Source organism: Lepisosteus oculatus, unplaced genomic scaffold (genome assembly GCF_040954835.1).
Source record: "Lepisosteus oculatus isolate fLepOcu1 unplaced genomic scaffold, fLepOcu1.hap2 HAP2_SCAFFOLD_225, whole genome shotgun sequence".
Taxonomy (NCBI): domain Eukaryota; kingdom Metazoa; phylum Chordata; class Actinopteri; order Semionotiformes; family Lepisosteidae; genus Lepisosteus; species Lepisosteus oculatus.
In genome coordinates this window covers 132,501-146,271 of record NW_027167765.1, presented here as the reverse complement: position 1 = coordinate 146,271, position 13,771 = coordinate 132,501, and the positions used below count along the sequence as shown (strand labels likewise).

Sequence of the window (13,771 nt, the reverse complement as noted above, 5' to 3'; positions counted from 1 at the left end):
CATTTAAGGTTAATGTTCTAATGACAGGGGACATCACTTAACTCTGTTTTGTTTTGAGGGCAACAACGCCTCAGGACCTCGTGACCTTCAAAAAGGGGGGATTTGTAGAGGCAATGCTTGTTAATAAGACAGAAATAAGTGTTGCTGTGCTTTCCCAAATGAGGCCCCATCTCTCTCTTCATCTCTGTGGTGCAGCCACAGAGAAACTATTCATGCAGGCTGATTTAAAGATGTTTTCTTTTGATAAGGGACAGCTCCCAAATGGGGATGCACTTAGCTAAGCCTGGCTATCATGATCAATGGTCATCCATTGGCGCCTATCTGTCTAGGGAGTGCCAGATGGACATCTGGATTGCATTCCTAGGTGTCAGGAGTAAGTGACTCATATCTCACCTTGATCAACCAGTCAGGGACTGGTAGGGCAATGTAACCCATGTGGGACTCTGATGCCCATTAAACTTTCAGCCAATGACAAGCCGAAGTTCCTCCAGGTAAAAACAGGCAACAGAGAGCCTGGAGAAGGAGAACTAGTAGGACTATTCCAGTAGGAGAATTCTAAGGAGAATTCCAGGGGTGCAAGACAATTCCATGGCAGGACGGCCCAGGAGCAGAAGGCTCACAGCACGCCTCCTGACCATCCTGAGACTCAGCCCGGACAACCACGGAACGGCCAGTGTGTCCGAGTGCCAGTACTTTCCTCTGTTCTAAGAGTCGAGAGTGGAGGTTGCCACGAGTAACCAGAGGATCCACCCGAGGTTAGCATCAGCAGCAAGCCTCGTGAACAGGTCGGAACTGTGGACAGCTGAATCACTAATCAGAACAAGCGCTTCATCAGGAACGAACCGGTCCTCTTCCTGACCTGCTGGGACCCACAGTCATCTTTTCTCCTGTGCATAAACTTTGCTAGTTAAAGCCAACACTAACTAGCCGGTCAGTGAGCATCAGCAGCACACTGTCGCAAACCGCACAGCACAACCTGGCACCAAGCCAGACAGCGCGGATTGGACAGCAACAAGCCTGCAACTGCTTCTTTGAGTCTGCAGGAGATCTGAATCCCCAGAGATTGGATGAGTATTCAACTTCAATGCATTACAGCTCGAGAATTCAATTGTCATCCCAACCAGTTGATACCAATTTAATTCCTAAGAGTTATGTACTTGTTTTGAGTATCCAATGTAGAAGTTATAACCAAGTTCATTTACGAAACGGTCTAAATGAATGATATACTGAACATATGTCCTCTTGATATATGTAACTCTTTGTAACTGACTGAATATATACCTTTTGTATTCTGATAACCCTCTTGATAAGATCTGTTAGGTTTACATGCATATTCTATGTATTAATAAATGTATCCTTCTGTATTAGTACCTATGTGTGTGCGTTGTTTGAGTTATATCGCATGGTTGGATTCTAAGGCCATCCAAAGAATCATTTTATGATTTACTGCTACAATTAATAATTGTCCCAGTTAATGCCCAAACCCTACAGAACTGGTGCCTTCAGAGAGCACGCTACAATCTATACAAGTACGATTCTAGAAATGCTCACCAGATTACGTTTTAAGAAGGAACTGCGCCTCAGGTTCCGCCGAGATCTTTACTCGGATGGCAGGATTCAGAGCCCGGAGTGTGGACTGATGGCGCATGGAGGGTCCACATACTGTGGATCCCTCAGTGATCTTCCGCGTGTTCAAACCGCCAGCGTGTGACTCCCCTGTCCCCGTGACCTCATTGCTCTGCTCTCGCCTTTGTGCAGCCGAGCCCGACTCATGGTAAAGTGGAAAAAAATATGCCCTCAACATGAGATTTACTCTGGAGTGAGGATAGATGTTACCTTTTTATCGTTGAACAGGATGTATGTGATGTGGCAACTAGGTTCAATTTTGATTCCTGCGGCGATTCCTGTGTCTACCACTAATGTAAGAGCTATTTCAAGTGTGGCGTGGTGCGGCTTTTCAAATGCTCAACAGGATGACTTCGCATGCACGTGTGCTTTCATGCAGTCGTGTGTGCAACCATGTCTGCTTATGTGCAAACGGGCGTGGTTTCATGTATGCAAAAAACTTTCCTGGGCTCTTCTGAAGCACATAAAATTATTTGGAGATATACATTTGTCTTGTTTTCCTCTTAGGCTCTAGAATTGATAACTTTTTTTTAGGATTCTAGCTTTCTCCCCTTGCAGGCATCGGGCACAGAGGACCTCATGGTTTTCCTAAAAATCTTTTTTTTTTGTGTTCCTTGTTGTTCCAAACTTAATTTTAATCACTTTTAATTAGATATTTTATTAAAAATAGTGCAAAAAATGACTAATTTCACTAAAAATAATGTAATATAAAACTGATGTTTTTAACTTTATTGTAGTGTTTTAGAAACTACTATGTCTTCAAAAATGGTTATTTTTCACTCCTAGGAATGAAAGCTGTTGTTATATGATGTTTATTTTCAAATTTTGAAAAAATCAAAGGATTCTAGCTTTCTCCCCTTGCAGGCATTGGACACAGAGAACCTCATGGTTTTCCTAAAAATCATTTGTTATGTTCCCTGGTGTTCCAAACTTAGTTTTAATCAATTTTAATTTGTTATTATGTTAAAAACAGGGTAATAAGTTTCTAATTGGACTATAAATAATGTCATATTGTCTGCTATAAAACTGATGTTTTCATCTCCATTGTAGAGATTCTAGAATCAACTAATAGAGAATTAAAATTTAAAGGGCATAAGAAGACATTACCAACAACGACCACAGGATGGAGATGTTGTCTAGACATTACCAATAACAATAATAATAATAATAATAAACTTTATTTTATATAGCGCCTTTAAAGGTGGCTTCTCAAAGCGCTTTACAGGATGACAATAACAATAAATAAGAAGACTACAACAATAAATAAGAACATTTCACAAGACAGGACACAATTATGATTACAACAATACAACAATAACAATAGAGGAGACCGTGGAAGATGGTATTAAGAAGAGCAGAGGGGTGAAGAATGGAACCAGTTAAGTAAAGGCTTTTCTGAAAAGGAGGGTTTTGAGTCTGGATTTGAAGGAGTTTAGAGAAGGTGACTCTCTAATATCCTTGGGCAAAGAGTTCCAGAGCTTGGGGGCATAGCAGGAGAAGGCCCTGTCGTCCATACAATGTAGACGGGCTTGGGGGACAGTAAGGAGGGCAGAATTTGAAGAGCGGAGGTTGCGAGGTGGGGAGTAGGGCGATAAAAGTTCAGACAGGTATTGAGGTGCCAGGCCATGTAAAGCCTTGTAGGTGAGCATGAGGATTTTAAAGTCTACGCGGAATTTGACCGGAAGCCAGTGCAAGGACTCCAGGATAGGAGTAATGTGAACACTTGCACTAGACTTGGTCAGGATTCTGGCTGCTGAATTTTGGACATACTGCAGCTTGTTCAGAGTAGATTTAGATACCCCAGGGAGCAGAGCATTGCAGTAGTCAATTCGAGAGAATACAAATATGTTGATTAGCTTTTCAGCCACAGTTAATGATAGCATAGGGCGTAGTCTTGCGATATTTCTAAGGTGAAAAAAAGATGTTTTGACAGTATGCTGTACATGTGGGTCGAATGTTAAGCCAGAATCGAATATAACCCCAAGGTTTTTCAATTTTGATTGGAGCTCAAGTACAGAGCCATCTACAGACAGGGTTACAGGACTGGCTTTACGAAGTTGATGGGGGGTACCAATAAGCATGACTTCAGTCTTGTCACAGTTAAGATGAAGGAAGTTTTGAGTCATCCAAATTTTTATGTCAGAGATGCAATTAGATAGAATAGAGACAGCCACATCAGTGTCGGGTTTGGTATGGATGTATATTTGAGTATCGTCAGCGTAAAAATGAAAGCTGAGGCCATGTGATCTTAAAAGCTGACCAAGTGGGAACATGTAAATGCTGAAGAGCAAGGGGCCCAGTATTGAGCCCTGAGGGACACCAGACTTGACAAGACCAATTTCAGACCTGTACCCATTGAGAGAGACAAAGTGACAGCGATCAGTGAGGTAAGACTTAAACCATTTGAGGGCAGTGTCAGAGACTCCAAACACAGTCTCGAGACGAGAAAGCAAGATGTTATGGTCAACAGTGTCAAAGGCAGCACTGAGATCAAGAAGGATGAGTATGGAAAGAGAACCAGAATCAGAAGCTATTAGGAGATCGTTGGTGACTTTGACTAGGGCGGTTTCTGTGCTGTGAAGTTGACGGAAGCCAGATTGGAGGGGTTCGAAAAGGTTGTTTGTCATGAGGTGGTTATGTAACTGAAGTGTGACAGCACGTTCTAGAATTTTAGAGAGAAAGGGTAAGTTGGAGATGGGGCGAAAGTTGTTAAGATTGTCGAGAGCCATGTTAGGCTTCTTTGGCACTGGGGTAATAGCAGCAGTTTTGAGGACCGTTGGTACAATGCCGGTGCTCAAGGATTCATGTATTATATTGAGGACAATGGGACAGAGAGAAGAGAAACAGGACTGGAATAAAGTGGTGGGAATGGGATCTAAAATAGATGTGGTGGGTTTCATGCGCGTAACTAGTTTGTTTAGGGATGCTGAGTCAAGAAGAGAGAAGCTGGAGAGACGGGAACCAGAGAAGTTGGATGAGGATGGAGGAGGTGTGGAAATTATATCCGTAGTGGAGAGAATGTGATGCCGGATGTTGTCAATCTTAGAACTAAAGAAATCTAAGAATGTGTTGCAAAGTTGTGATGAGGCAGGTAATGTGGTGGGGCAGTTTGGCTTGAGCAGTCTGTTGATGGTGGAGAAAAGATGTCTGGGATTGTTTTGGTGATTTTCAATGATGTGAGAGAAGTAGGTGGATCTAGCAGACTCTATAGTAACCTTATAATCAGATAAGTAATCTCTCCAGGCCTGATAATGTACATTTAGGCTGGAAAGACGCCACCTACGCTCAAGTTTGCGAGAGGCTGCCTTCATGAAACGCAGATGGTCATTGTACCAGGGGGCAGGGCGAGAGAAGGAGATGGTTCGAGTTTTTAAAGGAGCAAAGGTGTCGAGGGTAGATAAAAGAGCATTGTCAAGTAACTGTATTTTGTCCTCTAGAGGGTCAGAGGAAGAGAAACAGGATAAGGAGGACAGAACAGAATTTGCAAACCTTGGGTGATCAATTGATCGCCAGTTGCGGAAATTTACAGAGCGTGAGGGGGAAGTGTTAGAAACAGGTAATTCCAGATTGAAGAGAATGGCTAAGTGGTCAGAGAGGCCTAGATCAAGGGGGGAGCAGTGGGAGACAAAGGAGTCATTTGCAATAATTAGATCTAAGGTGTGTCCTTTGTTATGTGTAGGGGTACAAACAAACTGAGCAAGGTCAAAGCATCCCAAAAGAGAAAGGAACTCTTTAGCCAGACTGGAAGAGGTTGAATCAATGTGTATATTAAAGTCCCCTAGAATAAGGATCCTTTTAAATTTAAGGGATAAGAATGAGAGAAAATCACCAAACTCACCTAAGAAGACTCCACTGGGTTTGGGTGGTCTGTAAACTGTGGCAATAATAGTAGATTGGGGGATAGAAACATTTAAAACAAGACACTCAAAAGAAGAGGGAGGAGGTATAGCTATAGGACTTAGACTGTAAAAAAGGTTGTAAATAACAATGATGCCCCCGCCTCTGCCTGAAAGACGCGGAAGGTCAAAGAAACCATATCCAGGAGGAACTAGTTGGTTGAACAGGAGTCCATCGTTTTGTTTGTGCCATGTTTCGGTTAAGCACAGAAGGTCCAGTTGTTTTTCTTTGATAATGTCACATAAAAGAAGAGCCTTGCTGTTAACGGAGCGGGTGTTGAGTAGCGCTGATCTGGCCAGTCTCGGGGATGCAGGGGGAAGCGGAGTGCGGTCCAGGTGCGGTAGTGAGGAGATTTTTTAGATCGGCGCCGGTACGTGATGGACTTACAGACGTGCGCCGAAAGGCAGGGATAGAGACTCCGCAGGCAGACGAACGAAGAGAACGGCGTCCTGTGCTGCGATGGATGTAGCGAGTCGGTCGTAAAATCCCAGTAAAACGGCAGTAATCGAATGTGTCTTTGACCAGGAAGTAGCTTTGTTTTAGTTGAAGAAGTTGCAGTGCAGTGTACCTCAGAGACATGATTGATGAAACGAGACGGGAAGGAAATCCAGAGAAGGCGGTAGCAAGAGGTGAAGGTCTTCAGTTGAGTAAGTTCACAGTGCAGTGGAAGTCGCATTTGTGAATTTGTAACGTGAAGCGGATGAAAATAGATAAACTAGAAATCAGTGTAATCGAGGAGAAAAAGGGAAAAAAAAAAAACATAAATAAGTAGATAGAAATGAAAAACTGGTGAGAGGAGCGGCAGCCAAATGCGCCAGCGTTCCCTCTCGACCGGAACCGGAATAATAACGACCACAAGATGGAGATATTGTCCAAAGAGGCAAGAAGGGCAAAGCCGCGATAAGGAGATTGCTGTCAGAATGCACATCCGGATCCCAAACAGAATCTCTAGTAAAATATGATCATTTGTGAAACAGGCAAATGAGTGTCAGCTACAATATGATTGCTACATATCTGCATTTGTTGGTTTTTAAGGAGTAAGAGTGCAGGCGGTTTAAACCTGCGATCCAGTGTGTTGAAGTATTTCACAACACTACCCCTAGCACATCAGGAAATAAATCCTCATAATGATTATTGCCCTGGGCATGTACCAAAAAATCAGTGAGCATATACATATATCGCTGTGTTGAAGCTAGAGACACAGAATAAGTGCAAACACATCCTAAATACGGTGTTCCTGCACCTTGACCTCATCCAGAATGTAACCATTTTTGAAAGCGATTGCTGTCAGAATGCACAACTGAATCCCAAACAGAATCTCTAGTCAAATATGATCATTTGTGAAACAGGCAAATGAGTCTCTCAGGTGCCCATTGCTCATTTTCAGACACATTTATGCAATACTTTCACCATGCGTTGAGCAATAGGGATTAAAGATACCAGAGGTAAGGTTTAAAAGTGATTCTGAGGTGCAACACATCAGCGAAACAGCTAGGCATCTGAAATGCGGGGTTTGAGAGCCCTTCAGGGAACACCGTACCCTAAAGGTACCAGAAGTCCACTAGTATAAGCATTAAGTCACTGTCAGCCCTGTTGCAATGTGATTGCTACATATCTTCATTTCTTTGGTTTTTAAGGAGTAAGAGTGCAGGGGGTCTAAATCTGCGATCCAGTGTGTTGAAGTATTTCACAACACTACCTGTAGCCCGTCTGGAAATAAATCCTCATTCTGATTATTGACCTGGGCATGTACCAATAAATCACTGAGTATATATATATATCACTGTGTTGAAGCTAGAGACCTGTATGTAATAATATGATGCTAAAATGTTATTTTCACATGTAAGAAAACCGGCTCAGGGACGCCAAATATGTAATGTTGCCATAGCAAAATTAAATGTAGTGGCTCTCTGAAGGCACCAGTTCTGTAGGGTTTGGGCATTTACTGAGACAATTATTAATTGTAGCAGTAAATCACAAAGTTGATTCTTTTGATGGCTTTAGAATCCAACCATGTGACATAACTCAAACAACGCGCACACACAGGTACTAATACACGAGGATACATTTATTAATACATAAAATATGCATGTAAACCTAACAGATCTTATCGAGAGGGTTATCAGAATACAAAAGATATATATTCAGTCAGTTACGAAGTGTTACACATATCAAGAGGACATACGTTCAGTATATCATTCATTAAGACCGTTTCGTTAATGAACTTGGTTATAACTTCTACATTAGATACTCAAACAAGTACATAACTCTTAGGAATTAAATTGATATCAACTGGTTGGGATAACAATTGAATTCTCGAGCTGTAATGCATTGAAGTTGAATACTCATCCAATCTTTGGGGATTCAGATCTTCCTGCGGGCACAAAGAAACAGTTGCAGGCTGTTGCTGTCCAATCCGCGCTCTCTGGCTCCGTGCCAGGCTGTGCTGTGTGGCTTGCGATGCTGCGCTGCTGATGCTCACTGTGGGCTTTAACTAGCAAAGTTTGTGCACAGGAGAAAAGATGACTGTGGGTCCCAGCAAGTCAGGAAGAGGACCGGTTCGTTTCTGATGAAGAGCTAGTTCTGAATAGTGATTCAGCTGTCCACAGTTCCGACCTGTTCACGAGGCCTGCTGCTGGTGCTAACCACGGGTGGATCCTCTGGTTATTCTCTGGCAACCTCCGCTCTAGACTCTTAGAACAAAGGAAAGTTCTGGCACTCGGACACACTGGCCGTTCCGTGGTTGTCCGGGCTGAGTCTCAGGATGGTCAGGAGGCGCGCTGCGAGAATGTCCTGCCCTTGGGAGCCTTCTGCTCCTGGGCCGCCCTGCCCTGGAATTCTCCTTTGAATTCCCTTTAGAATTGTCCACAGAATCCTCTGAATCCTCCCTTCTGAATCTTACTGAATCTCACAGGCTCTCTGTGTTGCCTGTTTTTACCTGGAGGAACTTCAGCTCATTGATTGGCTGAAAGTTCCATGGGCATCAGAGTCCCACGTGGGTTACTCGGCCCTACCAGTCCCTGATTGATTGATCAAGGTGAGATATGAGTCACTTAGTCCTGACACTTAGTAATGCAGTCCAGATGTCCAACTGGCACTCCCTAGACAGATAGGCGCCAATGGATGACCATTGATCATGATAGCCAGGCTTAGCTAAGTGCATCCCCCTTTGGGAGCTGTCCTAGGACCTTAAATCACCCTGCATGAATAGTCTCTCTGTGGCTGCACCACAGAGATGAACAGAGAAATGGGGCCTCATTTGGGAAGGCTCAGAACACTTAATTCTGCCTTATTAATAAGCCTCGCGGCTACACACATATATTAATATAATAAATGATTGCTTATGCTTTATAAACAAATCTAATTAAAATAAAAGCTTAAGTTTTGTATTTATCTTGTACCATAGAACATGATTTTCTTTGTATTTCAATCCCACAAAGTGTCCAAATGACGCACTACATGATATAAGGAAGATTATCACATGCATATCGGTATTATCTTTCTTACGAAAATGCATTCCTTTCATTACCTTTTACTTTTTAAAATGAACTCAAATTGTGTATAATGTAATAATTTAAGTAGAATAGATTCTAATAATATAATGATCCAGTGTGTTGCACTACTTCACTGCTTCACTGCTCTATGCCGTCTGGAAATAAATCCTCAGACTGCTTACTGCCCTGGGCATGTACCAATGAATTACAGGAGCACATCTATTTCTCACTGCGTTGAAGCAGGAGACACACAGTCTCTGCAAACACATCCTAAATACAGTGTTCCAGCACCTTTGACCTCATCCAGAACGTATCATTTCTTGAAAAGGATTGCTTTCCGAATGCACATCTGAATCCCAAACAGAATCTCTAGTAAAATACGATCATTTGTGAAACAGGCAAATGACTGTCTCAGGGGCCCATTCCTCATTGTCAGACATATGTATGCAATGCTTTCACCGTGCATTGAGCAATAGGGATTAAAAACACAGCAGGTAAGGTTAGATGTCATGTTCTATGATCATTTCTTTCAGCATTAGGGACTAAATATACTAAACGTATGATACTAAAATGTTATTTTCACATATATTAATGTAATAAATGATTGCTTATGCTTTATAAATAAATCTAATTAAAATAAAAGCTTAAGTTTTGTATTTATCTTGTCCCATAGAACATGGTTTTCTTTGTATTTCAAGCCCACAAAGTGTCCTTTGATCTCTATTCTGTGGTAATCCACGATGACCCCGTTCTTCAGGTGATTCATCATGTCCTCCCTCGCCTGTTGAGAGGCCACCTGATCTCTTCTGCCGTGGCGTGCTTCATACACGCCCTCTTGAAGTGAGCAGGAAGCTGATCAAAAGTATTCAGGCACATCTTGCACACCAGGGGAATCCTCGCGGGTTTCCTTTGAAAATAAATAATACCATCTGTGTATAGAAACAAGCTAAGACTGATTTCTTAAATTATCCTTAAAATTCTCTCTCATAGTTTGAGCATAATGATTTTATTGCATTTATATAAGAATTGCTCATTGCTCCTAAATAAATAATGGTCTCAGTCACAGACTTTCCAATAGAAGCCATTGTGGAGTTCAGCAACTGCAGGTCCTAGAAGTGGGGAAGGAATTTTAAAAGAGAAATTGAATTACAATACAGAAGGAATGGCTGAGGGTTCACTGAAATGTATAAATATACAAATTCCAAAGATTGAGTCCATTTCTACTTTTCATTTTCAGTATAAGAAAAAAAAAACTATCTTCCAAAGCATCATAAAATTGTCCCTTCTTCCAGACCCTACTTCTCTCTTGTAGTAGTACAGCAGACCTTTCCAGGTGAGCAGATCACAGAGTCCGAAATGAGCTTCCTCCATCAAGCAAAGTACCTGAACATGACTCTGTCTTCATAAAAGCGCCCCTGTAATAAAGAAATTAAATCCAAAATCAAGAGGGCAGTTGCCTACTGAAATACAAGAAGTCATCAATTTTAACCTAGCAACACATTAAAGGCTGCATCTATACAAGTGCGATTCTAGAAATGCTCACCAGATTACGTTTTAAGAAGGAACTGCGCCTCAGGTTCCGCCGAGATCTTAACTCGGATGGCAGGATTCAGAGTCCGGAGTGTGGACTGATGGCGAACGGAGGGTCCACATACTGTGGATCCCTCAGTGATCTTCCGCGTATTCAAACCGCCAGCGTGTGACTCCCCTGTCCCTGTGACCTCATTGCTCTGCTCTCTCCTCTGTGCAGCCGAGCCCGACTCACGGTAAAGTGAAAAAAAAGATGCCCTCAACGTGAGATTGACTCTGGAGCGAGGATAGATGTTACCTTTTTATCGTTGAACGGGATGTATGTGATGTGGCGACTAGGTTCAATTTTGTATCCTCTTTAAAAGATTAAGGACTGGGGTGAGCGTGATTTACCACCCTTTCAGCTAAGAACCCGACTTGCGCACCGTTTAAGCTGCATAGACTCGGTCGTTTAACTCTTCTCCGTTAGCAGGGTTAAGGTTAAAGAAAAAAAAATAGCTGACTCCTTTTTTTTGCCAGCCGCTAGCGCTGATTAGCAAGGCTTGTATTTCATGTTTTGCAAGTTGCATCCATTTTAAGAAAAACAAGTCGCGTTAAAGACAGGAAATGAATACTTGCATTTAATTAAGTCTAGCCGTAGGCGGGGATCTCCTGTTTACTAGACAAGCGCTTTAACCAACTAAGCCACGGCGCCCCAGGAGTGTTGTCCTTTTGCAGCCACTTGGACACACCACTCAGACACATCTGCATTCGGTGTGTGCTCCGCCTGCTCGCTGAGCAAGTTGCCACCTTTACATACAATAGCAACATCGACACCAAGAGAAAGGATGACAAATGGCTTTTATCTGGAACTTTTCATGTCCAAGGAGCTCAATGTGCTTTCTGTGTACAACAGGGCCACTGAACTCCACACTGGCCACTGAACCACAGCAGTGACTTGCTGGCTTGACATCTCCCAAGGAAAATGTTGAAATCACATGTGGAACAGGAAAATGACCCTCGAGTACGTGGGGGAAAAAAGAAAAAGATCATCTGGAGCGCGCCAACCCATGTCCGGACAGCCCAGTTTCATCGACAAGGTGGCTGAGTGGTTAAGGTGATGGACTGCTAATCCATTGTGCTTTGCAGACATGGGTTCGAATCCCATTCTCATCGCTCTCCATGTCTGACACGTGTGCCTGTTCGACATCGGCCCTCCTGTTGTTTGCTCTGGTGCTAGAGCCGTACATTTTCTAGCAGTGGCTGAACATGGTATAGTAGGCCAACGTCGGTATCGAGCAGTGACAGTAACAGTACTTACTGCGCCCCATAAGAAATCGTTTGTCCCTGTTCAAAAGAGATTGTGCGATGTCCTGCGGCGTTCGTAAAGCAAACCTTTGACAGTTTGAAAAGAGGAATTTATTCTGCTTCCTGTGCGTGCAGTAGTTACAAAGTTGAACGTCTTTACACGATCTGCTGCAGTTTTCAGTGGGCGGGCTTTGTCAGATGGCTTGAAAAAACGCACTGTGTTTTGGCTCGGGAAACATCATGAGCAGTGTCCTGCATGTTTTCTGTGTATAGCTGTCTTTTAACGCATACAGAATTCATTCGAAATCATTGATTTCTCCAATTAACAAGGGTCCCTTTTTGAACCTGCGAGAAGCATTCTTTCAATGTAACAGATTTACTCCGGGGAAAGCCAGCATGACATTGAGAGTAGCTCAAGCTTTCAGCACCCATATCGGACTGCGTGTATGCAGACACCACTCAGAATCCCCTGTAAGATTCTCCCTCAATTCCGTTTTTCAGTGCTTTAGCTCTTTCAAAAGGCTTCGCTTTGCTAGTCACAATCCAAGGCTCATGACAGCATTTGAAAACATTCGCCACTGCGTTGGCCGGGAATCGAACCCGGGTCAACTGCTTGGAAGGCAGCTATGCTCACCACTATACCACCAACGCACACCCACAGGAAGCCTACAGGACACCACCAGAGAATGCTTTTTTTAATTTTTTTTTTATTAAACATAGAATTTACAAATACAAATACAACAAGAGGATCAGAGTCATGTACAAGAGAAAAAAAACGCAGCAGAAAAAAGCATTTAACTACCAGAGGTAATTAAGTAATTATGTGATCAAATTGTATATTTTACACGTATCATATTTTCCTTGCTTTAATATTTCTCAATTATTTATAAACTTTAGTTTCAACATGCATGCGTTTCCTGTAAAAAATAAAACTCAGCACACAGTTTTTCTTTTAACAACATTTCGAGTACCTCTGGCATTCATGAAAAAGACATACACAAAAGCAAATAACTAACTCTAAGACTGTCTAAACTATTGAGTTTTTCAAAGAACCAGAACTATAACAGTCCTTAACACTTAACTACACCATTCCAAACTAACACTAAAGAAACACTAGTATATACTGGTATAACAAATATAACCAAACATAATCATTAACTGAGCAGTCACTGGGAGCAAATCTCCTTCCCGTCCACAAAGGCCCTCGCTCCCACAAAGTAGGCTCTCCTCCCCTCTCTTCTGGCAGCTTCAACCTGGGGCCACAGCTGGTTCCTGGTGCTCCTGTCCGCGGCAGACAGGTCCTCTGCAAACCTCAGTTTGTTCCCATTCAAATACTCATTCCCCCTCGCCGCTCGCCACAGCATGTCCCTCGCCGTCATCTTGGTGAACTGTATTATAATCGATCTGGGGCGCACTTGCCCAGACATGTTCGCTCTCCCGAGCCTGTGAACAAAGTCAATGGCCGATATTACGTCCTCCTGGTCTGGCAGGGTCCTTTTACAGATACCCTTCACTGTTGCAACAAGGTCCTTATCATGTTCCTCTTTAACTCCAAATAATTTTAAATTCCATCATCGACGGTATCTATCTACATCGTTCACTTTCAATTCAAGTTCTTTAATATGCTTTTCTTGTTTGGTATTTACTTGTTTAAGAACTTTTACTTCACTCTTTAAGTCTTCAACCTCTTTAAACACACAGTCCATGGACTTTTTAAGACTTTCGATTGCGACTGTATTAGATCAAATCATTTCCTTCAGCTCACCCATGCTCTGTGCCATCATGTTGAAGATGTTGGTCTGGAGCTCCTCCAGCGTCAGGTCGCCCCTTCCTCTCTTGGCTGCCGGGGTTTTCACAGGTGTGCTGGGCAGGGACTCCGGCTCTTCCTCTGGCAGCTGAGTCTCACTTGGGCTGCGAACGCTCGCGTACGAGCGCAT

At 42.8% G+C, this 13,771-nt stretch overlaps 1 non-coding gene across 1 annotated transcript; it reads right to left on the bottom strand.

The window, feature by feature from the left end:
* Nucleotides 1–12,413: 12,413 nt before the first annotated feature.
* Nucleotides 12,414–12,485, bottom strand: trnag-ucc (transfer RNA glycine (anticodon UCC)). The gene has a single exon. It is a non-coding gene; the product is annotated as a tRNA-Gly (tRNA).
* Between the last annotated feature and the right edge of the window lie 1,286 nt (nucleotides 12,486–13,771).